Below are 23,470 nucleotides of genomic sequence, written 5' to 3' on the forward strand. Positions count from 1 at the left end.
CATTATTGTTTTACCAAGTTACCGCTATATTTCATTTGTTGGTCCTTTTCAACACAATGTGTTTATCCAAAGAGGATTGTGCCTGCCCAAACCGGAACCGATAATGAACCTTTAGATCCGATAAATCCCAAGTAGGCCTTAAAATCAAACAGCTTTATAATCTATACAGAGAAAGACTGAAGCATATGTGTGATTCCAAAGACCTTTATATGCCAGATGAAGGATTTGCTTTTATTCACTGGGTATTTCTTTGACAAGGCAGGATGATCTTTGAACTAAGTTTGATTTTTTTTATAAAATTATTCAGAAAAAGTCCTAGCTTTTGGTGTGTCGAGATAGCACAGGAAGGGTGTGGGATGGAGGCTTTGGGAGGGCTTAAGCACCACATAAAACAATCTAGTTTTTATTCCCATACCTTATGTTATAAAATCTCCAGGAAAGACATTTAGCTGTGTGCCCAGCTCTCTTCAACTGCTCATTCCACCCAAAATTAAGGTGACATCAAAATCCCAGCCCAACTGTACTAATTGTTGACTACTTTAAAACAGTTTCCAAAATGAAACCAATGTAATTTGCACAACTTACTCCAGAGGATCATAGATGATTTGTCACAGATTTTTAAAGCACTGTTCCAACCATCACTTTTACTGAGGCTACTTAAAGGGGGTTTTCAGAGCACTGAATAGACAGACCCTTAAGTATCTGCTGCTTCTGCTCTTTCACTTGATCTTCAGCATACAGCAAAAAATTATCAATCCACATCCTCACAGATATCTCTGCTCAGAGGTGAAAGTCACAGATGTCAAATCTCGACTTTAGTGAAGTGTGATATAAACCTCAGTCCACTGTACATAAGGATTTCTTGACATTCTAGCAGGTTTTTTCAACAGCAAGTATGACACCAGCAATTTAATAATAGCATTTTTGCTGACTAAGTAGCTTTATATGCTGAATTTAAATGTGAAAGGCTAATTTCTCTCTTTTTTTCACATCCATCATTGAAATTTGTTAGAGCCGTTGGCTGAAAAACCTTTACAACTTAAGGCTGAAATTTCTTTCTTCTGTGGACCATATGCTATTCTTGACTATACCATGAAGCCTTGCTATTTTCAAAGAGCTGTACTGCTGCAAAAACAGAGTCTCTGTTCTGTTGCTTCTAGACATTATGGCAAAACCATACCTTCAATCTTCATGCTTTAGGTGTAGTCTACATATCTAACCAAGAGCCTATGGATGATAGGTTTCAGTGCTTCTACATTCTACATTGCCTGGGTGATCATTAGCTCATTAGCAGAGCAAAACCATCTCTCCTTTCAGGATTTGATTGTTCATTCTCAAAACTGCAGGTAGATACTTTAATTCCTGCATAACACCCATCTTACTTCTTTTTCTCCTCTCTGCCCAAGGCAGACAAGAGAATGCCACAGTGAAGGCTCCTACCTGGGGTTTTATCCTGAATTAAACCTTCAAGCATCTCTGGAGCTAGATATCTTTGAGTTTTATATATGGCCCAAATGTGTTTATAGACTTGGAGGTCATTAGTGATTTGCAGAATGTTACTTGGCTGCAATGGTACTCTAGAGATTTTTTCAGATTACGAGCATACAGAGGAATGGTATGTGCAAGCTACAGTATAAAATGTTTTTTTAATTATTTCAACTGCTGTGAAACCATCCAATTTTCTAAAGTAGTGCTTATGGAAATGGAGGTCATTTGTCAATTGGCCATCATTACATCAGAGCAAACCAAAACACATGCAAGGCTTTTCCAGGGAATTTGAGAGAAAGAGTTGAGTTGTCAAAAAGGTCAACTCAGACCATTAATCAGGCACCTAGATTGACAGTCCCTTGGTTTTCACCCATAGAAACCAAGCTGATCTCTGGTACTACTTCCTTTCAGCTAAAGTTGGCCCACAACAGTTTTTTGGGGTTTTTTTTGTTTTTTTTTTTTTTCTTTTTTTCATATAGAACTAAAATGTCTCACAGTGTAAATCATCTCTACAGGAAATCAGGTATTTTGGAAATGTCTCTTGTCTTCACTTTTTCTTGAAGTTCCAAACAGAAAATCTGGATCCATTCTGAAGTTTCTGTGTATGTGTTAAGGAAGACTGTATAATAGTTACTTTTTAAATGCATTGTTAAATACATTCATACTATGCATCATAAATAGACTGAAACTCCTACTATATAAATTTAAACATCAAGATTATGTAAGCAGCCAGCTGGATACACCATATCCTCAACTAATAGTCTCCTTGAAAGCTATGAATGATAATGAAGATGTTATATATTGTTTCAACAGAAGGCAAAATTATTTAATTGTTCCACTTCTGGAGCACCAACATAAAGCAATAAAAATAATCAGTTTTTTCAGACATTTGGTATGCTTGTAATAGTTATGTGTGACCCTTCCACTGCTTTTACAGAAAATAAAAAGGGAAGTTTTAAATCCTTGTTTCCTCCATGCATTTTTAGAGGAGGGGCAGGGGAGGGGGGACAGTGGATGGGAAGAACATGTACACATTCACTTAATAGTCAATGCATTCTTCTTATATGTAGCATCTGCAGGTAGCCTGCTTCAGAGTTCCAAGTCAGACAGACCCCAATCTTCATGAAATGCACCAAGAACTGATATCAGTGAAAAAGAGGAGCTGTAGAAATTGAGTATCTATTTTTTCTCTAGTTTTTATAGTACCTCATGATAAAAGTATAAATTCACCGTTCACCAATTATGTTCTGAGGGGAAAGCACATTATTAATTTCCCACTGCTTACTAAGTTTTGGCTTTTCCAGGTGGAAGGTATTAGAATATAGACCTCTTAAACATACATTTTCTTTTTTGGTGTTTGCTTTTGGTTTTGGGGTGGCAGGAGTTTTTTTGATCTTTTTGTTTTGAGGTTTTTTGCTTTCTTCCCTGTCTAATTTTGTGACATCATGCTTACCAACTCCAAAGTAGAGTCAGACAATTTGACTGATGCAGGGATTCAGAGATCCTGGCCTCTTCTTGCAGGTAGCTGCAGTAAATTCAGTGCTGTGCTTCACTCATGGCTCAATTTCTCTTAAGGTATGGATCTAAAATGATGTGTTGCTGTCAGCTGAGCCATTCTTTTCAATTTTTTTACCAAAATGGAAGTATTTTTCAGCATTGAAATAATTAATATGTAATTATAGCATTGTGTTAGGAGATTGTGACATTATGAAAGTGTCTCTATGAACACCAAAGAAACAGAACAAATACTGTCAGGGATGTGAAAAATAATAAGCTCTTTGATTTAAAACTATAATATCTGTAAGTATTATTTACTGTTATTGTTGTTGTTTTGTTGTTGTTGTTGTTGTTACTATTGTACTGGGGAATCAAAGCCAGCAACATCCGAAATGACAGAGATGTCTGTATTTGATATTAAACAAGTGCCTTCTGCTTGAGTTGAGTATCACCTAAAGGACATCTCTCATGGCCACCACAGAATAAAAATGGCTGTGACATAAGAACATCTATATTTTGTAGTCAGTGATAACAGTATTTTTCTATCCATAGGTCTCAAAAATGAGGAAAACATCCTAGACAAAATAGAATTCTTTTACCTGGCCTTTTGGGTTTCGTCCAGAAAGTCAGCTGGCAGCCAATCAAACCGCAGCTGTAAAAATCAAGTCAATCCCAATACTACTTTTCACCATTCCCAACTACAGGGTGCATCTTAGCACACAGAAGGAGGTACTACATCAGAGATATTAAGGGCTTTGCTCTAGTTTTGCTTTGCCTGACCACAGGCTGTAAGGTTGAAAGCCCTACCTCATCAGGTCTGAAAGCATGGGCTGTCATGAATTTTTGAACTTTCCTTTGAAAATAACAGCATAGCCAGTAACCGCAGTGTTTGGGGTGCAAGAGGCTTTAAAGGCTTGTACAGGACACAGTAAAGATCTGTAGAAACAGCAGAATGGTAAGTATGCAGGAACATTAGCAGGACCTCAGCTGCAAAAGAATCCAGCTAATCCAGCTGCAACAAATTCCTGCTAAGGAGTCAGGGTCAAGCTAGCCCAAAATACACTTTTTTTAAAATCAATTAGTTCTGCTTAGGTTTATATGGAAAATAAGGGTTTCCAGTTACACTTTCCTGGAAAAACAGCTTAAACACACACCTGTTGAGCTTAACAGGTATCAAAGTGGTAAATTGAAGTGTTGCAGTGGAGTGCACATGTATAGCAATGCAGAGCATGGGACTTGCCAAACATGCTCATCTGATCCAAACCTATGTGGTAAGTTCATCATGGCACAGGGCAAGCCAGGAGCACACTGTATACACATCTGTTCTGTGCATACATAGTAACAAGTTATCCGGGATATCCAGGGATCCTGTATCCAAAAATGTTTGTAGCAATGTCCAGTTTAGCAGCATTGCAAATGGCCAAAGGTTTACCCAAAAATGAAGGGCTAACAATGATTTTTAAGTGGAGCTGAGCACAGCACACAGAAAAGATATACACATATTTCTTTTTCGATCGACCAAAATTTACTGAACATATGGAATAACTTCAAAAGAAAGATTTTTTTTTAAATCACACAAAAAATAATTCGAACACTAACTTACTATTGAAAAATATTAATTTTTTCAGTATAAGTGCTATTAATATTGATTATAGTGAAGATATGCAATGATAAAATTAACCAGGCATCATTTTCCCTGTGGCATTCCTACTTTCTTTCTTACATAATACATTTAGAAGACTCTTCTCCTTAATTTCTAAGGTTACTTTTTTAATTACAAAAAGAAAAAGGCTTAGTATTTGGTTTTGATTAGTCATATCCATAAAAAATCTTGCTAGTACTTCTGAGTACAGTTTTACCTTATTCTGTCAGATTGAAGGGTCATGGAAATCTGATTTTCAAAATGTCATCTTTTCTTGCCATGTTATTCTGCCATTTTTATTACTGTCTCAAAAACACTAGAAAAACTTTAAAAATCCAGATTATCAATTAATAAAACTGAAAAAATTGGCAAGCTACTTTCTTTCTTTAGAGTATCAAACTCAGAAATATCAGTCTGTACATTAACAGGATGACTGTATTGAACTTTTAACTGCTAATGTTTTGAATTCATTGCTAATAAGCCAAGGTAAAGCACCTTGACTATCTCCAGCCTAATGAAGAACTGTAACCTAAAGCTTATTGGTCTTGCAAGAAATGGAGAAAATTCTGAATAAAAACCCAGAAGGCTCCCTTACATTGTATTATTGTATTACAACATTGTGTTTTCTGTCTCCAATGAATTCAGACTAAATTGTGATTTATTCTGAGGGACAGGCTACAGGAACAAAAAAAAAAAAAAAAAAAAAAAAAAAAAATCATCTGGAAACCTTATTACCTTAAATGGTGACTTTCTGGAAGGTCCTTCCTTCAGAAGTGATTTCTGGAAAATTTCTTAATTAATAAAATCTTGCAAATAAACTTTAAAATTATGGCTTTGTTATTGCTTTGGCACAATACATTAACAGCACAGCAAGCTCTGCCAAACTGTGAGTATTCTTTTAGGTGGATCATGTCCCTGTTTAAATATCCAGCTGCATTTGGGATGTGTCTGTAGTGGTGCCTGAACAACGTCCCCAGTGGGGGTGCCCATTAGGGGCATACTAATGGACGGTATGCCATTTACTTTGTTTAAATTGAACAAGAATGCTCAGCGGTCCTCTGATCCTGGGGGAAAGTTTTGGAACCCTGCATTTTCTGAATCCTTTTTGGGTTTGTTTAATGGGGATGTTTGGGTTGCTCAAAAAAATTGCAATGCAAAAAAGATTGTTCTAGGAAACCACTCTGAAGTATTTCATGCAGTCTGTATACATGTGTGATGTTATTTACACTGCATTCCTAAATAAGGATTATGCAGGTGAGTAAAAGTAGTAAAAGTTTGTATCATATTCTTGTTATATAGGCATGTGTCTTCTCTTTGTTTTACTTTTGCTTACTTTTGGAAGTCAGACTTAATGCACGTGTTTGTGCACATTCTCTTCCTGAACCTTTCCAGTTCCTTCATGAGCATATGGACAGAAAATACCTAACTGAAACATATATGGAGTTATTTTCTTCATGCATGTAATTTCTACTAAAGGAATGTAGGTAAGTTGTTAAAAGAAGAGCAATCAAATCAGTAACTCTACTGCAAAAGTAAGACCATTTTCCACTATTGTGTCTATAAATTGTTACTGCTTTCATGTCTCTGCTCCTTATAGTTTTCTATTCTTGAATACAAAAATCTGTAACAGTGAAATTCATTATGTAGCAGGCTGAAAATTACTAAACCAAAGCTATGATTTAGAAACAGTGCAGATAAAATGAAGAATTCCCTAGGCAAATACAGGAATTTTGTGTCCTCCAGTAGGTATTCAAATGTATTAAGATTGTTTTTCCTTTTCAAGTATCTGGGTCTGCCTTGCATACACATGAAAAACTTAGATGATGAAGTTGTTTAGGTGATACTTGATTACTTCCACGGCACAGACTTACTCCCTTCCCAACTAAACAGTGACATAATACTGCAGTGTTTTTAAGATGTTCATCAACACTGCTGTCAGCAGCAGACTTGCGATGAAATCCTAGATTTGGTGAAGTGAACTGCACATCTCCCACTGACCAGCTGATTCACCTTTCTCTACTTCTCCCCTCAGGAAACATTAAACAACATATCATTAAGGCTTGGTTCAAAAACACATTGTCATCCCAGCTACTCAATCCAACTACATGTAGTCCAAATGATGATAAAGGCTTCTTCTTTTCTTGTCGACACAACTGTCACAAAAACAAACAAAAAAAAGGACTAGTTTTTTTCATTGTCCTGATAAATGAGCTTCTTTCTTATAAGATATTCTATATGTGCCAAGACCATTCTGTTCTAAAAAGTTATTTACATGAGACTGGAGTGGTCTGTTCAAATTTCCTCCTCCATGAGGGAGGCAACATCATGTCAGGAAAGCACTGGGCTTCAAATAGGTCTTCAGAAAGACCAGCAACACTGGTCACATGGGACTGGTGAATGACAAGAGTCCATGGCACCATGGGAGTGTGTGACAGTGCCCAAACTATGGGAGTCAGAAGGTGAGAATAATGCAGGCTTGTGCTTATAGGTGTTCTTTGCAAAGGAGTAAGATTCACCTCAAGAAGGTTCAAATGCTGTTCACCGTCCTTTCCAAGCAACACTAGAAATACCTTCAAGCACCATTTGCTGATTATAGATCTCTTGCTCTTTACATGCGTTCCTTGATGTGTTCCATACTGTGTTCAGCATTACAAAATTGTAATTATCTTTGGGTCTCTGGGGTAGGTCTTCCCAGGAATTTGGGTATATTTCAGCCCTTTGCTGCTCAGAGCTATGGTTTCAGCAGAGGTTATTTGAGTGACCTGCCCATAGGATGTTCTTGCCTTGCCAATTCTTCGGCTGCATAGAGCTGCTGTACGATTATTCCCTCAGGTAGTGGTTACAGCTCATTTGTCAGTCTGAATTTAAACACCAGTTTTATGAAGGATCTTTCAGTACTTATGCTGTGTCTCATTGAAGGACAAGCTATCAGTTAATCTATATCAAAGGATAGATCATTATGAAACCTAGCTACCAGACAACAGATGTCTTGGTGAATGGGTGTTAAGCCTTTCTCATTGACTATAATCCCACTCAACAGGACTGACTAAAAGCTATTAATCATGTGTCTCCTACAGCATCTGAGAGGAATGCAGGCTGACAAGCAGTTGTCTGAGCAAGATGCTTAAGGACTGATGGTTCAGCGCGACATCAAAAAGTCTGTGACCTTTGCAGGGGTCCACCATGGCCAGGAGTAAGGAGCACTGATACATCTGACTGCAGTATAAGATATGGTGATTATTGATGGGCTTGTTTTAGAATAGAAGTTTTCTTGGAAATCCCTTATGATTCTTCTGATGTTTTATGAGCTCAAGGTCTCATAGGAAGGAAAAAAATGTAGAAAACAAGGTAATTTAAATATTAATTGTTAATGCTGTGATTCTTGATGGTAGAAAATAGTTTTCTTTATATCTCCCTGCTTGCCTCACTAACCACAGAAATACAAGGAAACAACCTAAGAGTGTAGGGAGATGCCATTTTACTGGGTTTGCACTGCTCAGCTAAATTCAGGCTTTAGTACTCAACATCTCAGCTGCCTCTTCTGATTGCAAAGGTAACCTCATTTAAGAATCTCCCCACCAAATATCTTACTTTTTATGGTCTTATGCAGTAGCTACTGTATTATGTACCATGCCTTATGAGGTCCTAGCAAGGCAATCTAAGTCATTGTTCAGAGCCCTTGTTCCTGTCACAATTTCACCCTGAAGCATGGATGTTTAAAAATACTGTGATTTTCTATGCAAGTGTAGGATGAGATCCTGCAAACAGATGTGCATACACAGAAAAGAATGTATTAAAAAAAATTCCATCTTCCAAGAATCTGAACCCAAGTGATTTTCATAGATTTAAGCTCCCTAGTTATTATGGCCTCAGGCCCCTGTTTGCCCCCACTCATGTTCACTCATTCTCTGTCCTTAAAAAAGGCAAAGGGGACCATTCATCCAGCACTGACTCACCAGCACAAAGTACTGTAATTCACTGAAAACTCTGTCGACCATCAGTATTGAGTCCAGCTCAAAGAATATGAGCTAAATAATCATTGCAGAAATTGGGCTTTTAACAGAAGATAGCTTTGGATGTCCTTTATTTGGACAGCACTTTTACCTCCAGTATTTCTCGGTAGTCCTCAAAGTGATGGAAGGCTTATGAGTTGCAAGGGTGGGGTGACTTGCATTTTCAGGAGGGAACTGGTGCTTACAAGAGCAATGCATGCTAACCACAAACATGCTCACCCTGCTGCCCTACCATCTGGAAAAATAGGTGTTAAGCAGCAGCTGTCAAACTAGAAAGTAAAAGGTGTTTCTTAGGCTGGGAGAAAAAAAAAAAATTTAATAAAAACACAGCAGAAAAAGCAACTCTTCCAGCAGTCCTGACTCACTTCTTTGAAACGCTTCAGCATTTTTCGCTTTATAAGATTGAGGGCAACTTATTATTCAGCCACTACCAATGTGAACTGAACAAAAAAAAAGGAGAAAAATATTAATACATTTCTCGTAATATTGCCAGGAATCCTTCTGGTCAGGCTCAGCTGGGGACAGATGCAGTTGTGTCCCTGATGTCAGTGGGGAGAGAAGGCTGAACCGTTTAGGTGGTGCTAATTGGAGTGAGGCAGCCCCCTCTGTGCACACCGGTATATCTGCTCATCTCAGCTGAGAGGCTGTTAGCAGTTGAGCTTGCACATCGAGGCCCAGATTTTGACAGGTTCTCTCTATTGCAAATGTTAGTAGTTAAGCATCTAACTACTCAATTGCATGTATAATTCAGATAGGTGGATGTATAATTCAGGGAGTTCACTATCCAAGAGACTTTCTAATTTTTGTTCCCTGTGGTGTTCATGAGTGCAAAATTGTGGATGATTTTTTACTATTATTTTATTTTTGTGCTGAAAAATGTGTGACGAGGAAACAACATTGGGATGAAGCCCATCTGAAAGTCTGCTCCCCAGTGTGTCAGGATACAAATGTAGATTTTAATGTACTGCTCTGTTTTCAAACCTTGGAGTCTGATTCACTACTGCATTAAACCAATATTAAATCAATCATGTTGTGCTGTTACACAACTGGATTAACCCAGAAGTGAATGAAGCTTATTGTTTGCAAGTGCCACTTGCTGAAGCAAGGACTATCTATTAAGAAAAAAATATCCTTCGCCCCATGAGGAAATCTGCAAATTCTAATGGCTAAAATGTGAATAAGAAACTAGACCACATTTCTAGGTCCCTTTGTTTCTACAGGAGAAGATTCCCAGTATATGATGAAGAATATATACAAGTCTGAGCCAGGTCATAATTTAGCATAAAATAAAGCAAGACATTTAATCCTGGAGGAAAAAAACATAGAACTATCAAACTATGTAGGCAATTTCCCTGTGCTCAAATTGCATTTTCTCCCTTCAATGTTATATGTAAAAGGGTCTTGCCCTCTAGATTAGAGGCTTTTGCATTAGAGGAAACTAGGTTATGTCTTCCACTGTCGGAGATAAGAATTATGAGCTGGAGTGCGCTTTAGCCAGTCACTCTGAAAAATGTTAGCTCAAGGGTGTAATAATTAGAACTGTTTTGTCAGGTGACTGCATTTTAAGCACGTGCTGAAATCAGATGTTGAGATCCCACAGATGGGAGCGGATGACTCCTATTTAGACAGGTGTGTCCTCCCACACAGAACAACCCTCAGGGCTGAAGGCTCAGCATACTCATCATGATATCCTCCATGAATTTCAGAAAGGACACCAAACAGCATCATTTCTCTGTTTAGCATTTACATAAGGATGAAAGGGCTTTAATTGATGACAAGAACTTTGTTATCATTTTAATAAAATATCTCAGTCTTTGATTACCAAATTTATTTCCCAATAATTCGTTTATTTTCCTTTTTTCCATCTTGTGAGTATTTAAGAAATTGTGCTAACATGAAGATAACTCCAAGTCTGGAACTGCTCTCCGCTCAAGCTAGCAGAGAGGATTTATGATAACAGTGGCTCTGTGCCAGACTCTAAATACAGTTCTAAAAGTAGGATCAACTGGAAGTCCGGGATGAAGAAAACAAATCCAAAACTGTAGTCTCTAGACTTTTAGCAATTGAGAAATCCCAGGTGGGGTGGGAGCAATGAACCATGGGAACCTTAACTGCTTCCTTTCACTGACAGGATGGTCAGGTTCCCTAGCTCAATGTGAAAGCATTTCCTAAATTCTTTCTCATCCTGCCAACTCCTCAAAAAAACCTAAATAGTAAATAAAAATTACAATATTGCATGGAAGAGCTATGAAGTATAGGCTGGATGTCTATATTTGAGTATACCCATTTGCCTTTTGCACCTGCATGGGCAAGATTCAGATAATTTTAAAATTATGTGCTTGGGTCAAATCCCTTTTGCATTTCTTCTTGGAAATAGTTCTATCTGTTTCAATAGGTTTCTTGCTTGCTTACAGTGAACAGGATTTGCATTTATGTCGTTTCCTCCAACAGACAAAGCTTTTATGTATTATATTTCATATAGTCAATTATTTCTTACTGTACATATGAGAATATGTCTTTTATATTCATTATTTGTTTAGAATCAGTGTTATTGATTGCTAATTTCTGAATCATTATCAAATTACCAAAACAACATGATTTTTTTGCTCAAATATGTATATAAAATATCTATCTCTTTATCATTAAAAACAAGCAAGAAAGTTCTAGAAATTGCACAAACTGCTATTTAGTTTCATATTTGTTTTTAAAATACTTTCAAACATATCAACAGCATCCTACTCCTAAACCTTTATCCACATATGTTTATAAATTTTTCTTCCTCATATGAAGACATAAAAATAATTCAAATCTGAAATGCTTTCCTTCTTTTGTTATTTTTTTTTTTTAAATAAGTGCTGTAATAGACCTACCAAGGTTATTATTTGTTCTTGTATGATGCGGTGGTCTTCAGGGCAGTTAGGACTTGGTGAAGGGGAGATCTTGACTCCATTTCAGAAGGCTGGTTTATTATATTATGATATATATTATATTTTAAAAGACCACACTATAACTATACTACAAAGAACAGAAAGAAAGATTCATCAGAAGGCGAGACAGGAATAGAAAGGAATGAATAACAAAGTTCTGTGATTCCTAGAGAGTCCAAAAGCTACTGCCTCCTTGATTGGTCAGCAAGTAGAAACATCCCACAGTGACCAATCGAGGAAGCACCTGCTGCATTCCACAGTAGCAGATAACAAATTGTTTACACTTGAAGCTGAGGCCCTTCAGCTTCTCAGGAGAAGAAAATCCCTAGCAAAGGGATTTTCATAAAATATCATAACTACACTTGTATCTTCAGTGAATCCATGGCAAAAATGTTTTGTCGTCACTCTGCTGTAGCTCAAATTGCTCAATTCCTGCTACCTATAAGGCACATCAATTTCAAGAGAAAACCTCCAAGTTTCATCAGAAAAAAAAAGCATATTACACTTGATGTAAAGTGAATGACTATTAAAATACAGGGAGCATATCCAAAACTACTTTTAGACTAATAATTTCATATAAATCCTTTTTTTCTTTGAAAAATTTTTAAATGACAACCTGCTTCTGAAAGATTAAGTATTTGTTCTGTTAGCCACAAGAAATTTTAATTCCTTTATTAAATGTACTTACAGGCTGTTGAAATAGTCTTTATTTTGGACAAGAGATTTTAAAGGGACATTTTAATGTTATTGTTGAATTGTTGAATGTTCACTTTTAGGCCAGGATACACATGAGATACACCAGGAAGTAACATCCAAAAAAAATAATCAGAAATTTTGCCCATGGTTTTCAGACCAAGTTATGTATGGTGGTGGCCTTCTGATAGAAATCATTCCTTTTGGGGTTTCGAAACTTTACATCAGTCTATTCTTTGGCTCTGGGGTATAACCTAAAATAGCCAACAGCAGCACTGAAGAGTCTTATCAGTCTTGGTTCACTGGTATGTTCAATAATCTCATTCTTCAAATAAATTAGATTTGTTTCTGAAGAATTTAGTAGGATTTCTAGGCTACTGCAACAGGCTTCTGAAGCTTGTCCCACAAATCCATGCCACATTCTCTCTGAAAATCAAAGCCAAGTAAAAGGTTTACCGAAAGAGCTACAGCTTTTCCGTGAAGGTTTTTCTATCCCAGGACTTCTGCCCTTTTATCATCCATATTCCTGGCTAGCATCATGTCTTCTGGTCTAGAGAACGTTAATGAACAAGTTAATATGAACAATTCTACAAAATATGTATGAATGCCTTGGAACATTATTTATAAGTGTTTTTACTTGATTATGACTAGATACTGGAATATTATCTAAGCATAGTTAAAATGTTCTTTGCTTAACACTTACATTGTAGTTAAGATCATTTCTACATGATACCATGGACTGAAACTTTTCAGGGTTTACATGCAATGACAGCCAAGACATGGACAGATGTTTGTGTGTCTACAAGACTCACTCCACTTAAGTTGTTATTTTTGTCTGGGAACTTGAAACAGATCCACCTATGTCAGCTAGATATTTAGGGTAGATGAGCTAATCCTGATTCACTACAGCTGCCCCTAAGTTAACTTACCTGTCTGAGGAGTTTAAGCTGACACCACTGACACCATGCTGAAGCAAATCAAAAGCATTCACCCATACCTGTACTGTAGGGAGCGCCATCTTCCAGCAAAAGACTACTAATATGTAGATTGGGAATCTCCAACTGCTTTGCAAAGGGAACATGCTTAAATTATCACTGTCAATCTTCAAAAGGCAACACAGCTGTCCTCCTTGTCTCGCAGCTCTTTTCTTATCTCTGTGCACACTATCGGTTAACGATCATGAAGTCTCCTGTTCACCAGTCTTACCAAAAACTCCGTCATCCTTCCTATCTTTGGTCACTTCTTCACACCAAACACTTTTACTATTACCATATATATATATATACACACACACATACATATACAACATACAGCTGGATGGGGTACTTTAATATCTCATTTGCTGATCACAGCTCAGACACTGGGGTTTTACATTGGTCTCTCCTTTTTGGTGTAGAACTTCTTTCCTACAGATTTGCCTTGTGGTACTTAAATGAGTATTAAAGCTTTGAGACACAACTCTCCTCAATAATGAAAAGGCTAATTTCGGGCATATCTTTAAAAGAATATCAACCTTCAGGAGGTTGTTCTTCCTTTTCACAAAACTTAACTATTATAGAACACCTTTCTTTTTTGCACCTTATTTTTGTGAGCACTTGGAGTTGAATGAAGATTCTTATTTGTCCAGTTATCATACAAACCTACTGTCTTCTGGAGTACACAGCTTGCACAAATTTGACTGCCACAAAGAGACACTGTTGAAGTGTAATCCCCCTTTAAGTGTTCTTAGGCCTGTATAAATTCAAGGTAAGTGCCAAGTCTTTGTGTGTATTTTTTCATAGAAAAGACTTGGGATTCTCTCTGTTTGAGAAAGAAAAAAAAAAAAAAAACAAACCAGTAAATAAATAAATGCTCATATGCTCACAATTAATCCTACCCTAACAACTACTGCATGCCCAATTAAAGACATTAGCTAAAGAACAAAGTTGCCTTGTCAAGCCTGTTATGAGAGTGAGTCAAAACCTCATGCTACTTTCATGAGAAATGCAGTCATTTGTATATCAAGAGGTGTTAATCTGGCAGGTGCTTTAGGATCTACTGGGATGAGACGTCCTGTAATTGAGAAAACACTGAAGAATGAGGCAAATGTGGACTATACAAGAAGAGAAGTGGCTTGCTTGCCAGTGTGAAGAGACAGGCATGGATTCTGCCTCATATCAACAGAATTGTGTGTTAACATATCAGCGTAAGCTGAAACATGAACAAAATTGGTGTTACTCTGCAAAAGAACCCTTCTAGTTATGGTAATGAACTATACACTTTTCACTTATAACACAGAAAGTAAAAGTGAAGGCTGCCTAGAAAAAAAATTAGTATTTCAGCCATCTCATAAAATGGGCTATTGTAGAAAAATGTTCAAACATGATTTTTTACAGATTGGACTTCTCTGAGCAAGTTCTGGGCTTCTTACTTCATAGACAAGACTCTAGGGAAAAAAAATAAAACGAAAATTTAAAATATAATTACAAAACAAAACAAAACAATTATTTTTAAAAAAGGAAAAAACACCCCAAAATATTTCCTTACCTTATGTCATGATTCAACAATCAGGAGAAATTGTAGATCTTGAACAAATTTGTGAAAAGCAGAACTAATATGTGATTGTGGTCTTCTGGCTCTTCTCAAGCTGTCCTGCCAACTCAGCAGCTGGTTTTGTAGGTTGAGTTTCAGGTTTCAAGAGAAAGCTACAAAGAATCTTAGACTGTGAATTGATGCTTTCATTACACATAATGTATTGATCTGGATTTTGTGACAGTTTGTGGTAGCATGGTGCAGGGTTGATTTTTTTTAAGCCTTTTCAGGAGAAAGGTGTGACCCTGTTTGAACTTGCTTTTTCCCTGCAGACCGTTTGATGTGATGGAATCTACACTATATGTCTTTCTATGTCCTGGCCTTTCCTAATGTTGACAGTTGTTAGACTTCATGAACTCATCTGCTTGCAAGAGATTTTCAAAGCATTCCAAAAGAGCAAACATTAACAAAATTCCAAAAAATCAAGAAAATGCCACCTTATTAAGCTTTCACTTTAATCTGAACACTGTCGTCTTCACTTCAAGCACCTCACATTTACCAATCCATACATATGAGTAAAACACATAATATATTAAATAAATTTGGATTGACCCCTTTCACATAATTTTTGGCCTCTTTACATCTGTTGTTTTTGAGCTTAGAGCATTATCTCTGACATTACCATTAACTAAAGGATATTAAATATTATTAAAAGGTCTGAAGGCTGCATCCAAAATCATTGGCTCTTATTTTACACTTGGAATTTGGTCCTTTTTAGTTTTTTATAGTGGATCAATTAACAACTTCAATAATCTTCTAGGTTATTCTTATTCCATGTCAAATATAATGAAAAAAAAAGTCCTTCTCTTAATCCTTTACACTCAAGAGGAGTTACAGCACTCTGAGTAAATGGTTACCTTCCTTCCAATCAAATCCAAAAATATTCAAGAATGTTCTGGTTACAAATCCTAGTATTTTGAAGTCTTAGTCTTTTCATCCCTGTGCTGGATGTTTAGCTGAGGGGAAATTGCATTTAAGTGAATGAGCAGTGCTTGGCTAGAGATGTACAATATTGTTCGCACTTGAGGGATTTAAACATCGTGTTCTGCAAAGCATGTTTCACAAAGTGGAGACTGCATGATGCAGGCTTTCGGCTCTTCATTCAGCTGCATCCACATTTAAACCCTCGTGCAGCACTTTGCTCCAGTAGTGATTTTTGCAGGACTAGGAAAGGATAATCACCTGTTCTCCAGAACTGCTCATGGAGAAAGTCATAGCTTGTTAACACGACCAACTAAGCACTCAAGAGGAAATTTCACTTTTTTGTTACAGTCTTCTTACATTAGAGGAGTGTGCGGTAACCCAGCTGCAGCATTCATGGAAAACCAAGATGTGTCAGAGAATCTCTCTCTTTCCCCCCTAGATTTTTTTTATTTTTTCATTTTCTCCCTGTTGGGGGGGGGGGGGGGGAGCAGTGGGGAGGAGAGGGGCACAGAGGGGGTGGTAATGAAATTGTATTCATTTTTGCAGAGAAATATGTGTTTTGTCTTCTGTGTCCGATAGTAGGTTTATAATGGCAGCTTTGTGCTACTTTTGAATTTCTTTTTGCGATACAAGTAAGGTGAACTAATAAAGAGAAATTCTTGCTCTGTGATGATGCTTTGGAGTTTCAATGCATGATACCTCTGAGACTAAGCATGTTGCAAGGCTCACAAAGGACTGACTGAGTACATGCAAACAAGACTCCTAATAGTCCAAATATTTATAATCCAGAGATGTTTGTTGAATGAATACACTGTCTCAAACTCAACATTTATACAAATCACCACTCTCAGGAAGCAAAAAGAAGCACTAATATATTACAGACTTATTCACTGTGTTTAGTAGCAGATCTTCTTCTTATGCTAAATCATCTATGAGACTCAGAAGATAGCAGCTTTGATTTAGGATGTCAATACTTATGTCCCTTTTCATTTGGTGCTGACTAGAATGACCAAAAACAACAAAAATTTGCATATGCCTTCTGCATATGGTCCTTTTCTATTCAGACATCTTCATTTCAGCCAGAACATAAAAATAATAAAACTTTCCTTTAAAAGGACATGTTAGTTGTTTTATGTCTTTTTACAGTTACCTCTGAGATTGTTTTTATTTGGTGGATGCCTACATGTTTTAAATGTTCTGCTCTTTAGTTGAAAACTATGAATAGCTTGTGTTGTGTTCACACAACCTAGCCTAAGCTCTGCGCTGTGCTGATGACCTTCATTCATCTCTAATTCTCTTCCTATCCTTCAGATATGCCATCATTTTTTCAGGTGGCTGCTTTATATAAATTTGACTCAAACATATTTTTCTTCTCTGTGCAACACATAGCAACCTAGGAAGCTGCACCTTATTCCAGAACCTCAGACAACATTTTAGATGATGCTGAAATAAAATCGTTGATGCAAGACATTGTATTAGAGTATAAATACTACTTTTGAGAGCATGGTGGATACAATCTTGCTATTTCATAAGACTCCAGGCCTCTACATCAGTGATATGGAAAAGACAATCCTAATAGCAAAGCAGATCCTCTTTCAAAAGTAATTTCCAGAATAGCTAAAAACAAAGCTAAAAATTCCTCTGAAGCAGTTTAATATTTAAAGCCAGAGTTTGGTTCTCAATAAAGCAGTTATTCAACTCTCACAAGCTGTATAAAATCATGATTCTAAATCAGATAAAGGACAATTGTTGCCAAGAATCTAACAGACTTATTTTAAAAGCACAGCAAAACAGAAGAGGAATAGTTCAGGGTGGGGAGTTTCTTTTGCATTTTTCTTTCAAATTCTTAAAAAACTTTTTTTCCCATAAAAAGTTATGTTTTCATACATGTTGTTTATGCTTTCAAAAGGCACTGTTTCTTGTACCTTTTCAAAAGGTACAAGTCTCAGCAATTTATCGCATAGCAAGCATTTAAAACATTCAAGTTTTCCTATAAGATATGCTTTCAAGAGGAAGAAATTTTTCTTAAGGAAACTGCTCTTTTACTAATACCCTCCTCTTTTTGGAGTGGGTAAAAATGGCTTCCCTATTCTCATGGGGAAAATGAACACTTCCCCAAAGCTTTGGAAGAGAGAGCAACAAAGAGTGCTCCTTTCCAAGAACAAAACTGAGCAGATCTGAAATGTTTAGAGCTATTGATTAAAGTTTCTACGATACATTTCTCTTACACAAAGAATTTGTCATAACCAGCATGTCTGCTTGAGTGTTATTGATGCCACTGGACAGAAATTGACTGAATAATGTATGCTGTTTACAGTTCAATTGAGAGTTTTCATAGAAAAAAAGGTAGAATAAGCACTGTGGGAAAACAAGAGATGGAAAAAAGTATATATGGAGAAATGTTGTTTGTCTTATAAAAAGAAAAGGGTTCTCTTCTACATTTAAAATTAATAAAGTGAATCTGAAGGGGAAAGCACCACTTACCATAAGGACAATTCTAATAAGAGAACACTGGCAGCATGTTCAATGAAATCAGTTGGCTAAGAAAAGATGCAAAGTATGTGTGAAATTAGGTGAAATTACCAGGAATACACTTTCTTTTATGATACTTCACTTTGTTTCTTGCAACACAATGCTGAAAAAAAATTAAATACTGACAATGGAAAGGCAGCTGTATTGATTTATATTTGCTAAGGAAGTCGCAGAATCCATGTTCTCTTTCTCAGAATTAGTACAAAATGCATATATAAAGATATACACGTGAAAAATAAATATTACATATATAATCCCTTCAACTTTTCTACTCCTTATGTGTGAATCACAGTTTGCTAGAAGTTACCACTATGTATATTAGCATAAAACACATAACTTGAATAGTCAGTTCATAAAATTTTCAGACTGTATGATTGTGGTTCTGTTCTTACTCTAAATTTTTACACTGTTTGTATGACTTCTTTTGTCTGTTGAAACATGGGCTTTATGTTAAAACATTTTTGCTCTTTTTTAACACAAAAATTTAATACTCTGAACCTATTGTAAAGACAGACTTGCAGACCAAAGGATGGATGGATGAGAGAGCAAAAGGAGGGTTGAGTGAGAGAAAAAGCATGTGACTCAGTTAAGCTGAAAGTATTTCACTGATACCTCAGTGGCTAAAAATATCTGAGTAGTTTAGAGATTGCATAGTGTATATATATATATATATATATGACATATTTAAACAGATTTGTATCTGCTGTTTCATTCCAGTAAAACTCCTTAAAAGAAATCAAGGCAGCAGTCTGCTGTGCTGACCCTAATTTGAGGGCAAATTCATCTCTGATACAGAGCAGATTCCACACAGGTGGAAACAAGCCTCTCACTGTTCCTCTCTCTGCCAGTCAAATTATGTCATCAGTGAAGGATCAGTGGGTTTTAATGATACGGTGGCTTCCATACTGAGAAGTAGGTCCTTGCAGAGCAATATGCATGGCCAATAAAATGGTTGTCACCAAATTACAAATGACGCTTAACATCACTAAATCTGCAGTGCAATTCCCTGTGACAGTTGTGTAGGTATATTAGAAGAAAATAATTTACCTCAAAAACAGCATGTAAAATACATTTTTCTGGGAGGAATTCATGTCATATTACAGTAGCCAAACCAAGCAGTTTTGAGGCAACCTAAATCTGGGAAGAGATCACAGACACTAACCGGTTAATTGAAGTATGATTACTTATGTGTGCAATAAATAAAGCTAGAGCAGTTGCTCTGTAGCTCTATAGATCTAGGTCTGTAGATTTTAATTGTAAATGGGGATTTTAATTGTTTCTTTAGTTTAAATTAATATTGCCCTCTTTTGCTTTAGGGATTAAGAAAACTATAAATACAAAGCAACTCTTCAAATGAAAGCTGATACTGACTGGAAGCATCTTGATGTTGTTCTGGACCAAAAGCCACATATAAGCATAGATTTCTTTACTTCCCTGTCTTGCTCTTCCCACATAACCTACTGCAGTATGTGAATTTGAATATCTGCATGCTTTAGTATGTTATACATCATGCTATGCACATTTGACTCCACGGAGGCTAATAGACATGGGGAGCATCATCTCCAGACCATCTCAGTGGTGTTCCATACCTCTTCTTCATCCAGACAATTGTGTTGATTGTGAATAAAAGGTAGGAGAAACAAAACACTTTACTCAGGTTTACCTGATTTGACACACTCACCTGGAGCAGATTTGCAGGGAGAATCTGCTCTGGCCTTATAAGCATATATGCATACGACAATTAAAGGTGTTCTCTCCCCAGGGCAAAGTGGTTTGAATGCCTGGTGTAATGGGACTGCAAAAAATTCATTCTGACTTTGTCTCCAGGCAATTCACAGAATCACAGAATCACCGAATTTTTAGGTTGGAAGAGACCTTTAAGATCATCGAGTCCAACCCATGTTCTAACACCTCAACTAGATCATGGCACCAAGTGCCACATCCAGTCTTTTTTTAAACACATCCAGGGATGGTGACTCCACCACCTCCCTGGGCAGATGATTCCAGTATTTCACCACTCTTTCTGTGAAAAACTTCCTCCTTAATTCCAGCCTGTATCTCCCTTGGCGCAGCTTGAGACTGTGTCCTCTTGTTCTCTCTGTTGTTGCCTGGAGAAAGAGACCGACCCCCAGCTCACCACAGCCAGCCTTCAGGAAGTTGAAGAGTGATAAGGTCACCTCTGAGTCTCCTTTTCTCCAGGCTAAATAACCCCAGCTCCCTCAGCTGTTCTTCATACGGCTTGTGTTCCAAACCTCTCACCAGCCTCGTTGCTCTCCTCTGGACACGCTCAAGCATCTCAACGTCCCTCCTAAACTGAGGGGCCCAGAACTGGACACAGCACTCAAGGCGTGGCCTCACCAGTGCCGAGTACAGGGGAAGAATGACCTCCCTGCTCCTGCTGGCCACACTATTCCTGATACTGGCCAGGATGCCATTGGCCTTCTTGGCCACCAGGGCACACTGCTGGCTCATGTTCAGCTGACTGTCAACCAGCACCCCCAGGTCCCTTTCCACCTGAGCAGTGTCCAGCCACACCGTCCCCAGCCTATAATGTTGCAGGGGGTTATTGTGGCCAAGGTGCAGGACTCGGCACTTGGACCGACTGAACTTCATCCCATTAGATTCTGCCCATCCATCCAACCGTTCCAAGTCCCTTTGCCAAGCCCTCCGTCCCTCTAACAGATCAACACACGCTCCCAGCTTAGTGTCATCTGCAAATTTACTAATGAAAGACTCTAAACCTTCATCCATGTCATCAATAAAAATATGAAACAGAACTGGCCCCAGCACAGACCCCCTGAGGGACACCACTGGTGACTGGCCGCCAGCTGGATGCAGCACCACTCACCACCACTCTCTGGGCTCGGCCATGTAGCCAGTTCCTAACCCAGCACAGAGTGCTCCTGTCCAAGCCACGGGCTGCCAGCTTATCTAGGAGTGTGCTGTGGGAGACAGTGTCAAAGGTATGGCTGAAATCCAAATAAACAACATCTACAGCCTTCCCTGCATCCACTAGGCAGGTTACCTGGTCATAAAAGGTGACCAGGTTGTTTAAACATCACCTACCCCTCCTAAACCCATGTTGACTGGGTCTGATACCCTGGCCATCCTGTAAATTCTGTGATGGCACTTAATATGAACTGTTCCATTATTTTGCCTGGTACTGAGGTCAGGCTGACTGGTCTATAATTACCAGGACTCTCCTTTGCACCCTTTTTGTGAAGGGGTGTCACATTGGCCAGCTTCCAGTCATCCGGAACCTCACCAGTGAGCCAGGACTGTTGGTAAATGATGGAGAGTGGCTTTGCAAGCTCATCTGCCAGCTGTTTCACTACCCTGGGGTGAATCCCACCTTTGTCCCAGTGATAATATGAGTCTTTCTGCTGATGGGGAAGGTATAATAAGTCACGTCAGGCAGTCTTCAGCAGGCAGAGACCAATTTGTTAGCGGAATGAATCAGGTGTAGCATCTTGTGCTAGATAGTTCATGAGCTTCTCATTCTCCCAGCATGAGAATTACTATGCTGGAAGCCCTCAAGGTTGCAACGTGAAATATAGGAGATGGGTGCTTTTTCTGCAAATGAGCCTTGTGTGCAGGTAAGAAAATTTATTTTAAAAATCCCAACATGAGACTTGTGATACTCACCCTTCTTGAAAATCAACCAAAAATTATGTGAAAATGGAAAGGCTGATGAGGTCTCTATGCACATAGCTGCCAGCCTATGTTGGAATGCATTGTCCCAACACAAGGGAATCCCTCTTGTACAATCATTTCCTTTACAAACCATCAGATAAAAGATGAATGAAGTCTTTGTGCTGCCCACTGTCAGACATGAATAATTAATCAGGAAAACAACAACAAAAATTAACTAAAAAAATACTTCCAGAGTGCTGAACTCCTTTACCCTTTCCTTTCTAGTCTGAGTGAGTGGCTAGATCCTTCAGCACCTTCCCAGGCACTCAGCCCATTACCCATAAGTCATTGACTGGGAAAAGAGTCACCCTGATGTTACGGATATGCCGCTGCTGCTGCTTTCAGCCCAGCAGACAGGAGACAAGGGGCATCCTCAGCCCACTATGGCTGGAAACCCTTTGAAGTACACTAGATCAGCAAAGATGACTCAGAATTAGTTGTCACAGCAATTTACCCTCAAGCACTCTCATGTTAAGCAGAGGAAGGGTTAGGTTTTGGCAGGCTCTTTTAGGACCAGAGTTTTCTGAGCTCATGGAAGCCATATGAGAACAGTTTATCTCAGGGCTGACTTTGAACATCCTAATGACAGCATGGGATTCCTGTATTTTCATGAGTTTGCTTGGTGCTGCAGCCTGACATGATTAAGCAGCAAAATAGAGGATTCCATATGTCTTAAAATTAGAAAACAGTGTGGCATGTGGTGGTGAACTTTTTTTCTGTCTAGACGGGCAGAACTGCTTTGGGCAATATTGTTGCTTCCTAACCAAATTTGGAAAGATCTATCTGGCTCCATGGTATTCCAAAGGGAGTTAGAATGGTAGCATGCATGAGCTTGGGAAGAGCTTGACTCTTTCTTGTAGTGACTTGCTGGAGCACACTGGATCACTTGACAACACGGTTTCTGTAAACAATAGAAGTGGCACAGAGTTACGCGTGACAGCGCCTTGCAGAAAGTCATCCTCAGCTCTCAAAAGCAATAACACCAGGGTGCAGATGTAGTAACTTTCATGGAGCATTGCATACCAGAGGAGGTTTCTTCCAAGCTGCTCCTTTTGTTTTGTTTAACACAATAAACACAATACCCCTTTATATTTAAGGTTTCGTTATAACAATTGTTTTGTAGCAGGCTCCACAAGCAGTCTACAGGCGTCTCTTTGGAGCTTTTATAATTCCAGTAATTCAATGCTCCATAATTTACCTGTTTTTTCAGAGCTCCTGAGCAATTGCAATTGATATTCAATCCCAATATACAAGTATCCAAATGAGATTTAAAAGTGAATTTCATTATTTTTCTGAATGTAGTTTGAAAGTTTTCACTCACAGAGAGCATCTGCCTGGAACTTGTTGATCCAAAGATGAAAGAGAAATATCATGAGCCAGGGGTAGATGTGGGAAGTGCGCATTAATGTGAATAATTTAGCAGTCAAAAATGAAATGTACTGAACTCTTAAGCAATAACTGAAGAACTAGCAGTAAATCTTTAACAAACT

The sequence above is a fragment of the Motacilla alba genome, chromosome Z, assembly GCF_015832195.1.
Source record: "Motacilla alba alba isolate MOTALB_02 chromosome Z, Motacilla_alba_V1.0_pri, whole genome shotgun sequence".
Taxonomy (NCBI): Eukaryota; Metazoa; Chordata; class Aves; order Passeriformes; family Motacillidae; genus Motacilla; species Motacilla alba.